This window comes from Pan troglodytes, chromosome 2, assembly GCF_028858775.2.
Source record: "Pan troglodytes isolate AG18354 chromosome 2, NHGRI_mPanTro3-v2.0_pri, whole genome shotgun sequence".
Lineage (NCBI taxonomy): Eukaryota > Metazoa > Chordata > Mammalia > Primates > Hominidae > Pan > Pan troglodytes.
This window is the reverse complement of record NC_086015.1, coordinates 21,059,979-21,071,913: the sequence shown is the minus strand read 5'-3', so window position 1 is coordinate 21,071,913 and position 11,935 is coordinate 21,059,979. Positions and strand designations below refer to the sequence as shown.

The following is an 11,935-nucleotide window of genomic DNA, read 5'->3' as shown; positions in this document are numbered from 1 at the left end:
GGTGGCAGGCGACTGTAATCCCAGCTACTTGGGAGGCTGAGGCAGGAGAATCACTTGAACCTGGGAGGTGGAGGTTGCAGTGAGCCAAGATCACACCACTGCACTCCAGCCTGGGGGACAGAGAAAGACTCCGTCTGGAAAAAAAAAGAATGAATGGATTGTAGGAGTCTTGGCTACGGATTCTAAATCGCCTCTCATTATTATACATTGATAGTTCCCCTTTCAAGAGTTCTTTTGAGGCTGGCTGAGATCGTGGCACATTCATCAGAATTAAGGAAGGCCTCCTAGCTTGGTCAGGTCCACTTCCCACTGAAGTCTCAATAAACCTTACGGTTGAAAAAAGACTCCCTAATCATCAGAGTCACCTAAACCTACAGCAACAGGACACAGGCTTTTGTACAGGACGTTAGGCTCATTTTAAGAGTGCGTGATGTTTTCTGTCCTTTTGGCTTCCTGTATGTGCACTCACATGTTTGATGGGCATGGAACATGAGCTGCAAATCAGCTTGTCTCCCCACAGCAGGAAGACCGCCTTCCCTCCACCCTGACCTCCACCCCCCAAAGGGTGCAAAGAAGCTGCCAGAGGGAGATGGAGGGTTCTGTGCAGGAGCGGAAAGGAGAGCCCTCTAAGCACAGCTCCTGGCCTTGATTTTTGCTGGATCCAAAGAGATGTTTCTGTGGTTCGAGGCAGTGTCTTGATGATGAAGGGATAGTGGGCTGCATGGATCTGACTATCCATGTGGCTCCCTTTGCCTGCCACACTTTTTGCCTATATTTGGGCTGTCATCACATTTACAGTTAGTCTCCAATTTTCCCATGGTTGTGCTTAGAGGTTTGTACAAAAGTTAATAATTTTAAATATGATTCAACTTTTTAAATTCAGAATGAATGCCTTCCTCCTTAGAAACAATTTTACTTTTCCTTCACCAAAGATGGAGGGTTGGGGGCTCCTCGGCAGCACTACGGAGGAGGCGGTGTCTGAGTTGGGGAAACTCAGGGCAGGAAAGGACGGCGGCAGGCCCAGGGGCTGATGCTGCCTGCCACAGAGGAGTGACCGTGACTCCAACATATGGCGCCTCTGGAGCCCAACCATTTAGCAGCATGATTTCTATGCTACAAAGCTTTCTAGGTTCTGACTGACTACATCTCCCTCTGCTACAGACCTGGCCATGGGAAGGGCTAAAGTCCACCATGCAGTAGGACAGTGGCCTCGTCTGGCACAGAGCTGGCCACTCTGGTGGCAGAGGTAGGGTTAGCATTCAGGAGCAGCCTTTGGAGTCTCCAGACAGTGGAGGTGAGCCATGACCTAAGCACAGAAGGTGGGGTGTCAGGAGAGGGTTCCAGGCAGGGACCAGGGCCAGAGGGGAGGGGAGGGTGGCCCAGCTGTGTAGAGAGAGGACGCAGAGAGCGAGGGGACACTGAGAGGCAAGTGGGGCTGGGCCATGGGCGTGAGAGCCCTTGGAAACACCAGGGAAAATAGCGTGCACGTAAGCACCTCCTTCGTGCTATTAATCTTTCAAGCACACCATTTACACAGTCAAACATTAGCTGAGTAATCACAAACTCCACATGAGTGGGGTCCCAATGTTTGAGGTTTTACTGTATTTCAAATGGACCAGAAAGAACAGCCTGCCTAATGACAAACGCTACTATAGTTTGATTTTCTGAGCCATTCTGAGAAATTTTCACACACTAAATAGAGAAATGGCTTTCAGTCAATTACAGCTTTTCAGGAAAAGAGACAACATACTATACTACCTATAATAAATAAAAATAACTAAAAGATATGAGCCTCAATAAAAGGAGTCATACATCAACCATCATGGTAATTTCAAAAAGGAAACAAATGCCAGTCTTTAAGTCTTCAAGATAAGCACTGTACCTCAGGTAAAAATGAAGAAAATCAAGACAAATGTCTTACCAGGTGCAAAAACCATCTGGTTTACTGATTTATGTTTTGGCAGAAGTTTTAGGTTCCTAAAGAGAATGAATCTCTAATTACTTTTAGGGTTTATTGATAGCCTTGTTTCTGATGGTAGAGGGGCACAGGTCAGGAGAGCTAGCCTGGCAGCCATTCATCTGGAAAACATCTTCAGTTGTAACAAGCTTAATTCAAGTCCAAGATACGATATAGATGCTATAAAAAAAAAAAAAAAAAGCCCAGCCATCCCAGCCACCCCAGATGAGATCCAGCCATGTGAGTACCTTCTTGGATGTTCCAGGCCAAGCTGAGTTCCCAGCAGAACAAATCTCTTAAGTGATCCCAGCTAATATCACATGGAGCAGCAAAACCATCTGGCTGAGCCCAGCTAACCCACAGAATCACGAGAAATGAGAAGTCATTGTTTTAAGCCACTAGTTTTGCAGTGGTTTGTTATACAGCAATAGATAACCGAAACAGCCACTAAAGGGAGCCATATTTTGTGCTGACAATACCTTCCTGGACAAAGTGGATTAAAGCAGGGGGAGAACCTGATCCAAGGACACTTAATACAAGAGGAGGTTTATCGGGACCACTGGTCTGCAGCTAAAAGGCTAGGCTGAGGTAGGAAATACAAATAGATTGAGTACTTGAAATAAATGCTTAGAGGATATGGTAAAGAACAGACCAAGGCCAGAACAAGTTATAAAGCAGTAGAAACTCTGAGTGAACAGAACGAGCCAGCCAGCAGAGGAAGCAGAATGGAGAAGAGGCAGAAAGATAAGCAGAAAGACCCCTGTTCCACAGAGAGGAGCAGCTACCTCGGGGGCTGCCAGGTTTCCGAACAGCTTGCTATTGTCACGAGGCTGGACTGCAGTTTCCGGTCTCCAAGTTCCCTGAGGTCCCTGTCCCTCTCATGATCCCTTGTGTGAGCCAGCATCTGTGGCCACTCCTCTGTGAGCTGGCCGGAGTGAGTTTCTACTCTTGGTAACCAAAACAGACCAATGAAAACAGGACTCTTCTAGTATGAGATTCTACCATTTTAGGAATGGCAATCAATTGACACAGTGAAAATTACCACCAGTACAGTGAATATTTTGGCAACTGGAAAATAAAGGTAGAGGAAGTCTTGATTAAGCTGGTGGATTGAAAATGCATTACAGAATTTCCATTCTACATTCCTGATGAAATGAGCAAAAACAAAGCCAAGCAAAAAGCCACAAACAGCAGCAAAACTAAAAAAAGGGTATAATCATTCTATGAACTAAAACTCACAGAAGTCATGTTGGCAAGTCATAAAAGTCCTGAAAGTTCTATCTCAAACACAACCAAACCAGAGAGATGCAAACGGAGTGAATATTCTGTTTCATGGAGTAGCAGATGGGGCAGAGGGTGGGAAGAAAGAAATGACACAGGAAAAGTTGGAAGTGTGGCTGGCATACAATTAGAAAACCAGACAGAATGCAGAAAACCATGATTTTCAGATAGTACAACACAGTGATCCTGAGAGAAGAAATACAAACAACCGTGTCCAGCTTACTGCTTGCAGTTTCCAGATGCAGTGCAGGAAAGGGGAACTCAAACAGAGCCCAGCAGTCCCACTGGGGTGAGAAGACAGAGTGTGGAGTTCAGGGAGCCGACAGTGGCTAGAACATGAGGGGCCAAGAGTGGAGAGGAAGGAGCTGGAAAACAGCTATTGTGAATATATGACATGTCTTCAAGAAGGTAGAGGATATGACTAGCATGAACAGAAACATGACAAATTTGAAATTAAAAAACTGAAAAGGATTAATGGCAGATTAGATATTACAGAAAACAGAAGTGTTGCTTGAAAATATAGTAATATTGCTCAAGGACATGGCAATAAAAATATCAAGAATTAAAAAAGAAAACAAAAAGGAAACGGCTGAGTGCGGTAATTCTTACACCTTGGGAGGCTGAAGTGGGAGGATTGTTTGAGGCCAGGAGTTTGAAACCGACCTGGGGAACATGGCAAAACCTAGTCTCTACAAAAAATGTACAAATTATCCAGGCATGGTAGCACGTGCCTGTGGTCCCAGCTACTCAGGAGGCTGAGATGAGAGGATCATTTCGGCCCAGAAGGTTGAGGCTGCAATGAGTAGTGTTCACGCCACTGCACTCCAGCCTGGGCAAAAGTGAGATCCTGTCTCAAAAAAAATTTTTTTTAAACCACAGAAAGTACTTAAAAACTAATGAATAAGCATCTGTGATTGTGGGATAATATCAAGCAGTATATTTATACATATAATTGGAGTTACAGAAGGAGATGGTAGAAAGGGTAAGACAGAAACAAATTTCAGGAAATAATCACCAAAAAGTTTCCAAATTTGTTAAAAACTATAAATTCACATATCTAAAAATCTCAACCAACCCCAAGCAGAAGAAACATAAAGAAAACCACATTAGGGTCTGTCAGATATTTTTTAAAACTCACGTACACACAAAGATGCTCAACCCCCATCCACTTACTGGAATGACAAAACTGATAATTCCAAGTGTTGACAAGGATGTGGTGCAACTAAAACCCTTGCAACACTGCTGGGGAAATGCAAAATGGAACATCAGTTGTTTTTAAAGCACTGTGGCAGTTTCTTATCAGTCTCACACACATTTACCATGTGACCCAGCAATCCCACTCATATTTACCCAAGAAGAATAAAAGCATGTCCATACAAAGACTGATATGTGAATGTTCATTGCAGGTTTATTTGTAATAGCTAAAAATTGGAAACAACACAAATGTCCATAAATTGGTGCAGGTATAAACAAAATGTGTTATATCCATAAAACAGAATACTATTTAGCAATAAAAAGGAATGGAGTACTGAAACCTACATTAACTTGTATGACTCAAAAGCACAATGCTACATGAAATAAGCCAGGCAGAAAAGACTGTATGCCATGTAATTCCATTTATATGACATTCTGGCACAGGTCAAACTATAGAGATATAAATGAGATAAGTGGTTGCCAACATAAAGGATTTTACTACAAAGGGGCACAATGCAATTTGGGGGAGCAGGGTGACAACAATGCCCTATCATCATTGTGCTGGGGGTTGCATGACTCCAGACATACTTTATTTTATCACACTTCACAGATACTGCATTTTTTTTTTTTTTTAAACATTGAAGGTTTGTGGCAACCTTGGGTCAAGCAAGTCTACAGTGTCATTTTTCCAACAGCATGTGTTCACTTTGTGTTTCTGTGTCACTCTTTGGTAATTCTTGCAATATTTCAAACTTTTTCATTATTATTATATTAGTTATGGTGATTTGTGATTGGTGGTCTTTGATGTTACTAATTATTTTGGGGCACCATAAAGTGTGCCCTTCCTTATAAGACAGCAAACTTAATTGGTAAATATTGTGCGTGTTCTGACTGTTCCACTGGTCACTCTCCATCTCTCTCTGTCTCTTCAGGCCTCCCTAATGACATGAAAAGTTCCTGAGACATAACAATATGAAAATTAGGCCAAAAAAATAAACTTACAAAGGCCTCCAAGTGTTCAAGTGAAAAGAAGAGTTGCACTTGAAATAAAAAACTAGAAATAATGAAGCTTACTGAGGAAGGCCAAGTTCAAGTCAAAAGCCAACATGAGCCAAAAGCTAGGTCTCTTGCACCAAACATTTATCCAAGTTGTTAATGCAAAGGAAAAGTTTGTGAAGGAAATTTAAAGTGCTATTCTACTGAACTCATGAATGATAAGAAAGCAAAACTGCCTTATTGCTGATATGGAGGAAGTTTGAGTGGTCTCAATAGGAGATCAAACCAGCCACAACATTCTCTTAAGCCAAAGCCTAATCCAGAGCAAGGCCCTAACTCTCTTCAATTCTATGAAGTCTAAGAGAGGTAAGAAAGTTGCAGAAGACAAGCTGGAGGCTAGCAATGGTTGGGTCATAGGTTTAAGGAAATAAGCCATCTCCACCACATCAAAGTGCAATGCGAAGCAGCAAGTGCTGATGTAGAAGGTGCAGTGAGTTACCCAGAAGATTTAGCCAAGATCATTGATGAAGGTGGCTATACTAAACAACAGATTTTCAATGTAGATGAAACAGCCTTCTATTGAAAGAAGATGCCATCTAGGGCTTTCATGGCTCAAAAGGAGAAGTCAATGCTTGGCTTCAAGGGTTCAAAGGACAGTTTGATATTCTTGTTAGGGAATAATGCAGCTGGTGGCTGTAAGTAGCAGCCGATGCTAATTGGCCATTCTGAAAATCCTAGGGCCCTTAAGTATTATGCTAAATTTACTCTGCCTGTGCTCTATAAATGGATCAATGAAGCCTAGATGAGAACATACGTGTTTACAGCATGGTTTCCTGAATATTTTAAGCCCACAGCTGGGACCTACTGCTCAGTAAAAAAGATTTCTTTCACAATATTACTGCATATCAACAATGTACCTGGTCATCCAAGCACTCTGATAGGGATGCACAAGGAGATTAATATTGTTTTCATGCCTGCTAATACAATATCCATTCTGCAGCCCATGGATCAAAGAGTAATTTTGACTTTCAAGTCTTATTATTTAAGAAATACATTTCATAAGGCTATAGCTGCCATAGATAGTGATTCCTCTGATGAATCGGGGTAAAGTAAATTGAAGACCTTCTGGAAAGGATTCACCATTCTAAGACGCCATTAATAACATTCATGATTCATGGGAGAGGTCAGAATGTCAACATTAACAGGAGTCTGGAAGAAGCTGATTTTGGAGGAAGTTGATCCCAGCCCTCATGGTTGACCTGGACGGGTTCATGACGACAGTGGGGAAAGTAAATGCAGATGGAATGAAAATAGCTAGAGAACTAGAATTAGAAATAGAGCCTGAAGAGGTGACTAAATTGCTGCAATCTCATCATAAAACTGTAATGCATGAGGAGTTGCTTCTTATGAATGAGCAAAGAAAGTGGTTTCTTGAGATGGAATCTACTCCTGGTGAAGATGCTGTGAACACTGCTGTAATTACAGCAAAGGAGTTAGAATATTACATATACTTAATTGATAAAGGAATGGCAGGGTTTGAGAAGACTGATTTTCAAAGAAATTCTACTGTGGGTAAAATGCTACTGAACAGCATTGCATGCTACAGAGAAATCTGTGGTGAAACAGAGTCCATCAGTGTAGCAAGCTCCATTGTCTTATTTTAAGAAATTGCCACAAGCCACCCCAGCCTTCAGCAACCACCACCCTAATCAGTCATCACCCATTAACATGGAGGTGAGACCCTCCACCAGCAAAAGGATTACAACTAACTGAGGGCTTAGATGATTATTAGCATTTTTTAGCAATAAAGTATTTTTAAATTAAGCTATGTACATTGATTTTTAGACATAAAAGCTGCACACGTAATAGACTACATTATAGTGTAAATATAACTTTTATATATACTGGGAAACCAAAAAAATCATGTGACTCACTTTATTGTGATATTTGCTTTATTGCCATGGTCTGGAACTGAACAAGCAGTCTCCAAGGTATGCCTGTATATACATTTGTCAAAACTCATAGGATTTTGTGCTCAAAATTGGTGAATTTTATTTTACAAACATTATGTCTCAAAGTTGACACACAAAAAATGATGCTGACTATCTAATGGAGGGAGGTTTCAAAGTTGGCTTCTAAATCAAAGAAGCAATTGGAGGCCTGTGGGAATGGATTACACCCTCTCCCTAGTTTGCAGCAGAAACCCTAGAACAGGACATTTTACAAACTCTGAGAAGAGAAGGCTGGGTCCAATATCTTAAGAAGCCTGGCAATGACACCCGCTGGCTTTATTTCTTTTCCCTGCTATTCCTGTAGGATGCAGGAAAGCATGGGTGACTTCCCGGACTGATGGTGACAGTGAACCAATTTAAATACTGAACTTCAAGTGACATGGCAATTATAGTTTCAAGACCAAATATGAATACTTTTAACATGGACAATAAAAAAATAACGATATGCTCTATCTAGTAATATTAGAGAATGCTCATATTGTCTTTTTTTTTTTTTTTTTGAGACAGTCTCGCTCTGTCACCCAGGCTGGACTGCAGTGGCATGATTGATCTTGGCTCACTGCAACCTCCGCCTCCTGGGTTCAAGCGATTCTCCTGCCTCAGCCTCCCAAGTAGCTGGGATTACAGGCACCCGCCACCATGCCCAACTAATTTTTGTATTTTCAGTAGAGACGGGGTTTCGCCATGTTGGCCAGGCTGGTCTTGAACTCCTGACCTCAGGTGATCCATGCAGCTCGGCCTCCCAAAGTGCTGGGATTACAGGTGTGAGCTACCATGCCCGGCCCATATTGTCATCTTTCATAGCAGGACAACCAACAATACTTATAACTAAAACATGTAGCTTTAAAAATACCCGGCAAAATGACTTCTATTAACATTTTTCATAATCCCTTTTCTTAACCTCAAAGGGATCTTTTGGGAAATGAAAATAAATCTTTGTTATGGTAGAAATTGCTCACCAATTCATTTAGCATCTTTATGGTTAAATAAAATGAAATTTAGTACTTAAAAAATTTTTAAAGAACAATTATATTAGAATTCTATCAGTCAGGCGTGATGGCTCACACCTGTAATCCCAGCACTTTGGAAGGCTGAGGTGGGCAGATTACCTGAGGTCAGGAGTTCAAAACTAGCCTGGCCAAGATAGTGAAACCCTGTCTCTACTAAACATACAAAAATTAGCTGGGCATGGTGGCGCATGCATATAGTCCCAGCTATTTGGGAGGCTGAGGCAGGAGAATCACTTGAACCCAGGAGGCAGAGGTTGCAGTGAGCCGAGATTGTGCCACTGGACTCCAGCCTGGGTGACAGAGTGAGACTCCATCTCAAAAAAGAAAAAAAAAAAAAAAGAATTATGTCTACTGACATAACTTATTTTATACTATCTGAGACATTAGTGCTTGTGAGATGTGCCAGTATTTTATGTAGCACTAAGAAATAAAAATCATTGCCAATTTAACCAGGATATAATGCAAAGATGCCATGGACTATAAGATATATGCTAATTTCAAACATACCGAAAGTGCGAAAAAAAGTATGACTTAGAATCATTAAAATATATACTGATCCATCCAGACATATTCATATAGAAAGGTTCCTGGAATAAAGTCACCTGCGTCTAATAATGGTTATTTCTCAGAGGGAGAATCTTGGGTCATTTAAAAACATTTTTTTATTTTAAAAAAGATAGATTTATAACAACAAATGAATGCTTTTTTATTCAAGAAAAAAAATGACTGGAAGTAAGTATGCCAAGATGTTAATAGTAGATAATTCTGGGTGTGGCAGTTATAGATGACTTTATTTCTTCTTTGTTCATTTCTGAATTTTAAAAGAACCTTCAAAATAAAAAAAAACTAAACTAGGCAAGTAAAGATTCATAAAAACTGGGACAGACATCCTTCAATGAAACGACACTTTTAGTGGCAGGAACTCCTCTCAGGGTGATCAATGGTCCCAGTTTGCCCAGATTGTCCTGGTTTTAGCACTGAATGTCTTGCTTCTAGGATGGCTGGCCACCCTACCTCCTTATGGTTCAAATGACTATGGTGATGCATCAGGAAAGCTTTTGATTCTAGGACAACAATAATAAGGTTTTTTTGTGTGTGCCTCAGAATCCCCCAAGAAACTTGTTAAATAAGCAGATTCCTGGGTTCCAAGCCTGGAGATTCTGGTCTGGGAAGTCTGGGATGAGGCTTAGGAGAGGGCATGTTTAAGCATCCCAGGTAATTCTCAAGCCTTGGCCTGTTTCAGAGCTCCTTCAGCAGTCTTCCTGGCTTCCTCCTCCATTTCCTCTTCTCTGCATTTCCGGGGTCATCTGAAACCCTCCCTAAGCATTTGTGCTACTGGGAGCCTCCTGCTGTGTGTTTACTGCTGGCCATCTGCCTGGAGCGCTGCCACCTCTCCTAGCTCACTGCAAACAAAAAGTAATGGGAGGAACTCGACAGATCCCATGCCCTCCCGCCAGGAAAATACTGGTAGCTCAACTTAGACCTAAATTCACGTTCAAGATTCCCTGTCAGCACTCATTCTAAAGAAAGTTTAAACCAGTGACACACAGGAATGAAAAAAACCCCCCATTCTACAGAAATGACACACAGATCTTTCCAATTCTTCCTCAACCCTCACTTACATTCTACCATCCTTAAACACCATCTGTAGCAAATATTATCCTGGAAATTAAAAAAAGACCTATTACCCCATCCTATACATTTACTTCCATATGAACATAAGTCTGAGGTGTTAATTCTCTCTCCTGGACACAATTCAAAAGAAAGTAGGTTTCTTCAGTGTATCTATTTGGTCCAATTACTTCTAAAATATGGCACACTGCTTTATGTCAGCTGTTTTTCATTAATATGTGCATCAGGCTCCCATTTTTGGTGGCTCTCAGCCCAGTGCTTCTCAAACTTTAATGTGCCTAAGAATCACCTGGGGATCTTGCAAAAATGCAGGTTCTGAATCAGCAGGACTAGGGTGGGACTTGAGATTCTGAATTTCTAACAAGTTCCCCTCTGAGGCCCAGGTTGCTGGTTCCCGGACCACACATGAGTAGGAAGGGTACTTGACAAGCCAAAGTTTGGTCCCTATGTCTATATTTGCCTCTAATAAAATTAAAGCAAAGTGAGCATTTGTTCCTACCACGGGGCTTAATCTGCTGTGATATATTTTCTTGAGTTTACAGGAAATTTGTACTGTACCCCCCACCTCTGACCAGGAGTGAGTCAGCAAATTGTAAAGCCAAATCCCTTTTCGTTGTAAATTCTTATGTCTGCTGTTTACTGATCTGCAAACAATCAGGGTTAAAGTCTAAGCAAAATAGGTATATAAGAAAAGTACATATGTAAAAAGGGAAATGTCTGAAGAAGTCAAGAAAATGATCTTAATTATAAAAATAAGTAGAGGTTTAACGTGAGAAAAATGCAAATGGCGACTAGCTTTGGAAGATACCTTTTATTACATCAAATCTGAAAATTATTGTCAGCTCCAAGGATGGAGCTTTTAACTTGAGGAGGAATGAAGAAATTTAAAAAGGCAGCTGTGATAATGTCTTTATGGTCTTGAATCTGTTGGGGCTCAGAAAACAATACCCCAAAAGATGACACTTTGACATGCTGAACTAAAGAAGCAGGCTCACGGTTTCTCTGACCACCCCCACCACATATCTCTCAGTCCTCTCTCTCCCAAAGATGAGGCTGTTCAAGTACCCTGATCTAACTAGAAACTGGACCCACCAAAGAGAAGCACAAATGCCTCTGATCTCCTCTCTGAAATTTCATTAACCAGAGAAGATTAAAATTTACAGAAGAAGAGACTGAAAATTAAACACCACAACTACAGCACAGAAGAACTTCCTCCCAAACTAGTTTTCCTTCTCAGACCATTCAGTTCCCAAAGAGAATCATTTACTATCCCATTTCTGAGCACTGGGCCCATTCATTTCCCCTAAAATTCATTTACTACCCCTCAAAAATGGCCAATTTCCCCCATGTCCCTCCACTATGAAGAAGGGTTTGTATGCATCAAGACCACACTGGGTTGTTAGGTAATCATCCTCCTGCCATTCCCCATGCTTCTGCACCTTAAATAAATATAATATGTAGGCCTTTTTATGCCTGCTAATCTGTCAATTGTCAGGTCGTTTTCAAGGCAGCTTCAGAGGGCGAAAGGGAAGCCTTCCTTTCTTCCCTACAAATTCAGCTGAGCATAAAGTTTGGAAGGCAAACACCAGAGAGTAATTTTACATTTATTAATTGTCCAAGACCTGGAATGAAATAACCTCTGTGTTATTATTATTTATGCTCTGTGAGTAACACTGAGAAGAACTATTGAGGTAAAGCTCAAAAAAGTTTCGAGGTACATACACAGCATTATTTTAAAAATTATGTCACATTACATATAAAATAGAAAATCAGCCTGAGAGAATGCACAGCAGAAGGCCAACAGTAATTGTCTCTCGATGATGGGATTGTGTTTACCTTTGATTATTGCTCTT

At 41.1% G+C, this 11,935-nt stretch overlaps 1 protein-coding gene across 6 annotated transcripts in view; it reads right to left on the bottom strand.

The window, feature by feature from the left end:
* Positions 1 to 11,935, bottom strand: part of PLCL2 (phospholipase C like 2) — a 247,265-nt gene that overhangs the window by 10,018 nt on the left and 225,312 nt on the right. The gene's annotated exons all lie outside the window — the stretch shown is intronic.